Source organism: Mobula birostris, chromosome 12 (genome assembly GCF_030028105.1).
Source record: "Mobula birostris isolate sMobBir1 chromosome 12, sMobBir1.hap1, whole genome shotgun sequence".
Lineage (NCBI taxonomy): Eukaryota > Metazoa > Chordata > Chondrichthyes > Myliobatiformes > Myliobatidae > Mobula > Mobula birostris.
In genome coordinates this window covers 117,003,787-117,010,448 of record NC_092381.1, presented here as the reverse complement: position 1 = coordinate 117,010,448, position 6,662 = coordinate 117,003,787, and positions in this window count along the sequence as shown.

Genomic DNA, 6,662 nt, shown 5'->3' with positions numbered 1-6,662 from the left:
CGTGCAACAATGACATGTGTCAAACCGGCGGCACGACGCCCGGAGCTCATGCCGGTCGCGGGGCACCTCGGGCCCGCCCGACGGGGCAGATCCGACCTTCACAGGCTTCCGACGGCAATTGGTTAACCGGCGTGGCGCCGAGGGCACGCGGCTGGCTCGGCGGGCGGCCCTCCGGTAGTGCCGCCGTCGATCGGCCGCCTCGGTCGGCAGGAGGGCCCCGAAGTCGCCTTCATTCTGACTTCCGAGTCGGGACTTAGATTACTTTCGACTCTTCAGCCAAGGTCTCGGATCGACGGCGGGACCTGCGGTTGTCCCTCCGAAAATGCCGCCGCTCGGCCGGCACGGCCCGCCGAATACGTCCCCTTACTGGCTCCCGCCTCGGGACTTTGTCAGAAATTCATTCGGGCAAGGTTTCCATTCGGCGGCCGGAGCACCGGTAGTCATACGGAAAATGCCGCCCCTCGGCCGGCATGGGCCTGCGAATAGGTCCCGCTGACAGACTTCCGCAATTGGGTATTTGTCCGAAAATCCATACCGGCAATCTTCGGAATCGTGCGGAAAAGCTGCCGCGTGGCCCGGGTTAACCAATTGGGGAGGCCGGTGCCATCTACCGAATACTTCAACAACTCGTGAAAACGGCCTCCCTATATATCTGCAGGAACCCCGCCAATGCCCCCGTACAGAAATTGCATGTGTCAAAGGGGCGGCCGAATCTGACCCCGGCGGCCGAGCCTCTGGAACTCCGGGTCGGCCTCGGCCGGCAAATCCGACCCCCATCCAGACTTCCGGAGCGGACTTGGTTAACGAATTGCCACCGGGCAAATGGTTAACCGACAGATCTTGGAGGCTCGTTACCCAAGCCATCCCCCGCCGGTGCGAAAAGTTAACAATCAGCGGGCGGGCAATTCGTGAACCGAACGGGACCGGGCAATTCGTTAACCATTCGGAACCGGGCAATTCGTTAACCAACCTTGTCCTGGCAATGAGTGCACCAACCCGGCCGGACAATTCGTTAACCAAGCTGGCTCTGGCAATTCGTTAACCAACCTGGCCGGGACAATTCGTTAACCAACCCGGCCGGACAATTCGTTAACCAAGCTGGCTCTGGCAATTCGTTAACCTACCCGGCCATGGCAATTCGTTAACCAACCTGACCCTGACAATTCGTTAACCAACCCTGTCCTGGCAATGAGTGCACCAACCCGGCCGGACAATTCGGTAACCAACCAGACCCTGGCAATTCGTTAACCAACCAGGACGGGCAATTCGTCAACCAACCCTGTCCTGGCAATGAGTGCACCAACCCGGCCGGACAATTCGGTAACCAACCAGACCCTGGCAATTCGTTAACCAACCAGGACGGGCAATTCGTCAACCAACCCTGTCCTGGCAATGAGTGCACCAACCCGGCCGGACAATTCGGTAACCAACCAGACCCTGGCAATTCGTTAACCAACCTGACCCGGACAATTCGTTAACCAACCAGGACGGGCAATTCGTTAACCAACCAGGCCCGGACAATACTTTAACCACCCTGGTTTTCCAATTCGTGAACCAACTGGGAACGGACAATTCGGTAACCAACCCTGTCCTGGCAATGAGTGCACCAACCCGGCCGGACAATTCGTTAACCACCCTGTCCTTGCCAATTCGTGAACCAACTGGGAACGGACAATTCGTTAACCAACCCGGCCGGACAATTCGTTAACCAAGCTGGCTCTGGCAATTCGTTAACCTACCCGGCCATGGCAATTCGTTAACCAACCTGACCCTGACAATTCGTTAACCAGCCAGGACGGGCAATTCGTTAACCAACCTGGCCCGGACAATTCGTTAACCAGCCAGGACGGGCAATTCGTTAACCAACCTGGCCCGGACAATTCCTTAACCACCCTGGCCTTGCCAATTCGTGAACCAACTGGGAACGGACAATTCATTAAACAACCCTGTCCTGGCAATGAGTGCACCAACCCAGCCGGACAATTCGTTAACCAGTCTGACCCGGACAATTCGCTAACCAACCCTGCTCGGGCAAATCGTTAACCAAGCCCAACCCCGACAATTCGTTAACCAACCCTGCACGGTCAAGTCGTTAACCAAGCCCAAACCCGACAATTCGTTAACCAACCCATACGTGGCAATTCGCTAAACAACCCGGCTCGGGCAAATGGTTAACCAAGCCGGCCGGGCAAATCGGTAACCGGCCCGGCAGTCCCGACAATTCGACAATCAACCAGCTGAGGACAAACCCTTCGCCCTCAATAACAACTAGTTCTTGCCCCGCCGTCAAAATGTCCCGGCCGATGTTCATCAGAAACTCCTTGCTGGCCCATGGGCCCCCCCTCCTTACCTTAAGAGAGTCATAGTTACTCCCGCCGTTTACCCGCGCCGCACTGAATTTCGTCAAGTTGGGTCTGGCAAGCCGCTAACCCGGCCGGCCGGGCCTGACAACGCTCTAGAAACCCGGAACAGGCAGTTTCGTGAACCAACCGCGCACGCTCCTGACAATGCGTTAGCCAACCCTGCTCGGGCAAATCGTTAATCAAGCCCAACCCTGAAACTGCGTTAACCAACCCGGCCCGGGCAAATGGTTAACCAAGCCCAACCCTGACAATTCGGTAACCAACCCGGCCCGGGCAAATGGTTAACCAAGCCGGCCGGGCAAATCGGTAACCGGCCCGGCAGCCCCGACTATTCGACAATCAACCAGCTGAGGACAAACCCTTCACCCTCAATAACAACTACGTCTTGCCCCGCCGTCAAAATGTCCCGGCCGATGTTCATCAGAAACTCCTTGCTGGCCCATGGGCCCCCCTCCATACCTTAAGAGAGTCATAGTTACTCCCGCCGTTTACCCGCGCCGCACTGAATTTCGTCAAGTTGGGTCTGGCAAGCCGCTAACCCGGCCGGCCGGGCCTGACAACGCTCTAGAAACCCGGAACAGGCAGTTTCGTGAACCAACCGCGCACGCTCCTGACAATGCGTTAGCCAACCCTGCTCGGGCAAATCGTTAATCAAGCCCAACCCTGAAACTGCGTTAACCAACCCGGCCATGGCAATTCATTAACCAACCCGGCTCGGGCAAATGGTTAACCAAGCCCAACCCTGACAATTCGGTAACCAACCCGGCTCGGGCAAATGGTTAACCAAGCCGGCCGGGCAAATCGCTAACCGGCCCGGCAGTCCCGACAATTCGACAATCAACCCGCTGAGGACAAACCCTTCGCCCTCAATAACAACTAGTTCTTGCCCCGCCGTCAAAATGTCCCGGCCGATGTTCATCAGAAACTCCTTGCTGGCCCATGGGCCCCCCTCCTTAAGAGAGTCATAGTTACTCCCGCCGTTTACCCGCGCCGCACTGAATTTCGTCAAGTTGGGTCTGGCAAGCCGCTAACCCGGCCGGCCGGGCCTGACAACGCTCTGGAAACCCGGAACAGGCAGTTTCGTGAACCAACCGCGCACCCTCCTGACAATGCGTTAGCCAACCCTGCTCGGGCAAATCGTTAATCAAGCCCAACCCTGAAACTGCGTTAACCAACCCGGCCATGGCAATTCAGTAACCAACCCGGCCCGGGCAAATGGTTAACCAAGCCCAACCCTGACAATTCGTTAACCAACCCGGCCCGGGCAAATGGTTAACCAAGCCGGCCGGGCAAATCGCTAACCGGCCCGGCAGTCCCGACAATTCGACAATCAACCAGCTGAGGACAAGCCCTTCGCCCTCAATAACAACTAGTTCTTGCCCCGCCGTCAAAATGTCCCGGCCGATGTTCATCAGAAACTCCTTGCTGGCCCATGGGCCCCCCTCCATACCTTAAGAGAGTCATAGTTACTCCCGCCGTTTACCCGCGCCGCACTGAATTTCGTCAAGTTGGGTCTGGCAAGCCGCTAACCCGGCCGGCCGGGCCTGACAACGCTCTAGAAACCCGGAACAGGCAGTTTCGTGAACCAACCGCGCACGCTCCTGACAATGCGTTAGCCAACCCTGCTCGGGCAAATCGTTAATCAAGCCCAACCCTGAAACTGCGTTAACCAACCCGGCCATGGCAATTCATTAACCAACCCGGCTCGGGCAAATGGTTAACCAAGCCCAACCCTGACAATTCGGTAACCAACCCGGCTCGGGCAAATGGTTAACCAAGCCGGCCGGGCAAATCGCTAACCGGCCCGGCAGTCCCGACAATTCGACAATCAACCAGCTGAGGACAAGCCCTTCGCCCTCAATAACAACTAGTTCTTGCCCCGCCGTCATAATGTCCCGGCCGATGTTCATCAGAAACTCCTTGCTGGCCCATGGGCCCCCCTCCATACCCTTAAGAGAGTCATAGTTACTCCCGCCGTTTACCCGCGCCGCACTGAATTTCGTCAAGTTGGGTCTGGCAAGCCGCTAACCCGGCCGGCCGGGCCTGACAACGCTCTAGAAACCCGGAACAGGCAGTTTCGTGAACCAACCGCGCACGCTCCTGACAATGCGTTAGCCAACCCTGCTCGGGCAAATCGTTAATCAAGCCCAACCCTGAAACTGCGTTAACCAACCCGGCCATGGCAATTCATTAACCAACCCGGCCCGGGCAAATGGTTAACCAAGCCTAAACCTGACAATTCGTTAACCAACCCGGCCCGGGCAAATGGGTAACCAAGCCGGCCGGGCAAATCGGTAACCGGCCCGGCAGCCCCGACTATTCGACAATCAACCAGCTGAGGACAAGCCCTTCGCCCTCAATAACAACTAGTTCTTGCCCCGCCGTCAAAATGTCCCGGCCGATGTTCATCAGAAACTCCTTGCTGGCCCATGGGCCCCCCTCCATACCCTTAAGAGAGTCATAGTTACTCCCGCCGTTTACCCGCGCCGCACTGAATTTCGTCAAGTTGGGTCTGGCAACCCGCTAACCCGGCCGGCCGGGCCTGACAACGCTCTAGAAACCCGGAACAGGCAGTTTCGTGAACCAACCGCGCACGCTCCTGACAATGCGTTAGCCAACCCTGCTCGGGGAAATCGTTAACCAAGCCCAACCCTGACAATGCGTTAATCAACCCGGCCATGGCAATTCATTAACCAACCCGGCTCGGGCAAATGGTTAACCAAGCCCAACCCTGACAATTAGTTAACCAACCCGGCCCGGGCAAATGGTTAACCAAGCCGGCCGGGCAAATCGGTAACCGGCCCGGCAGCCCCGACTATTCGACAATCAACCAGCTGAGGACAAACCCTTCACCCTCAATAACAACTACGTCTTGCCCCGCCGTCAAAATGTCCCGGCCGATGTTCATCAGAAACTCCTTGCTGGCCCATGGGCCCCCCTCCTTACCTTAAGAGAGTCATAGTTACTCCCGCCGTTTACCCGCGCCGCACTGAATTTCCTCAAGTTGGGTCTGGCAACCCGCTAACCCGGCCGGCCGGGCCTGACAACGCTCTAGAAACCCGGAACAGGCAGTTTCGTGAACCAACCGCGCACGCTCCTGACAATGCGTTAGCCAACCCTGCTCGGGCAAATCGTTAATCAAGCCCAACCCTGAAACTGCGTTAACCAACCCGGCCATGGCAATTCATTAACCAACCCGGCTCGGGCAAATGGTTAACCAAGCCGGCCGGGCAAATCGTTAACCGGCCCGGCAGCCCCGACAATTCGACAATCAACCCGCTGAGGACAAACCCTTCGCCCTCAATAACAACTAGTTCTTGCCCCGCCGTCAAAATGTCCCGGCCGATGTTCATCAGAAACTCCTTGCTGGCCCATGGGCCCCCCTCCTTACCTTAAGAGAGTCATAGTTACTCCCGCCGTTTACCCGCGCCGCACTGAATTACGTCAAGTTGGGTCTGGCAAGCCGCTAACCCGGCCGGCCGGGCCTGACAACGCTCTAGAAACCCGGAACAGGCAGTTTCGTGAACCAACCGCGCACGCTCCTGACAATGCGTTAGCCAACCCTGCTCGGGCAAATCGTTAATCAAGCCCAACCCTGAAACTGCGTTAACCAACCCGGCCATGGCAATTCATTAACCAACCCGGCCCGGGCAAATGGTTAACCAAGCCCAACCCTGACAATTCGTTAACCAACCCGGCCCGGGCAAATGGTTAACCAAGCCGGCCGGGCAAATCGGTAACCGGCCCGGCAGCCCCGACTATTCGACAATCAACCAGCTGAGGACAAACCCTTCACCCTCAATAACAACTACGTCTTGCCCCGCCGTCAAAATGTCCCGGCCGATGTTCATCAGAAACTCCTTGCTGGCCCATGGGCCCCCCCTCCTTACCTTAAGAGAGTCATAGTTACTCCCGCCGTTTACCCGCGCCGCACTGAATTTCGTCAAGTTGGGTCTGGCAAGCCGCTAACCCGGCCGGCCGGGCCTGACAACGCTCTACAAACCCGGAACAGGCAGTTTCGTGAACCAACCGCGCACGCTCCTGACAATGTGTTCACCCACCTTGCTCGGGCAAATCGTTAACCAAGCCCAAACCCGACAATTCGTTAACCAACCCAACCATGACAATTCGCTAACCAACCCGGCCCGGGCAAATGGTTAACCAAGCCTAAACCTGACAATTCGTTAACCAACCCGGCCCGGGCAAATGGGTAACCAAGCCGGCCGGGCAAATCGGTAACCGGCCCGGCAGCCCCGACTATTCGACAATCAACCAGCTGAGGACAAGCCCTTCGCCCTC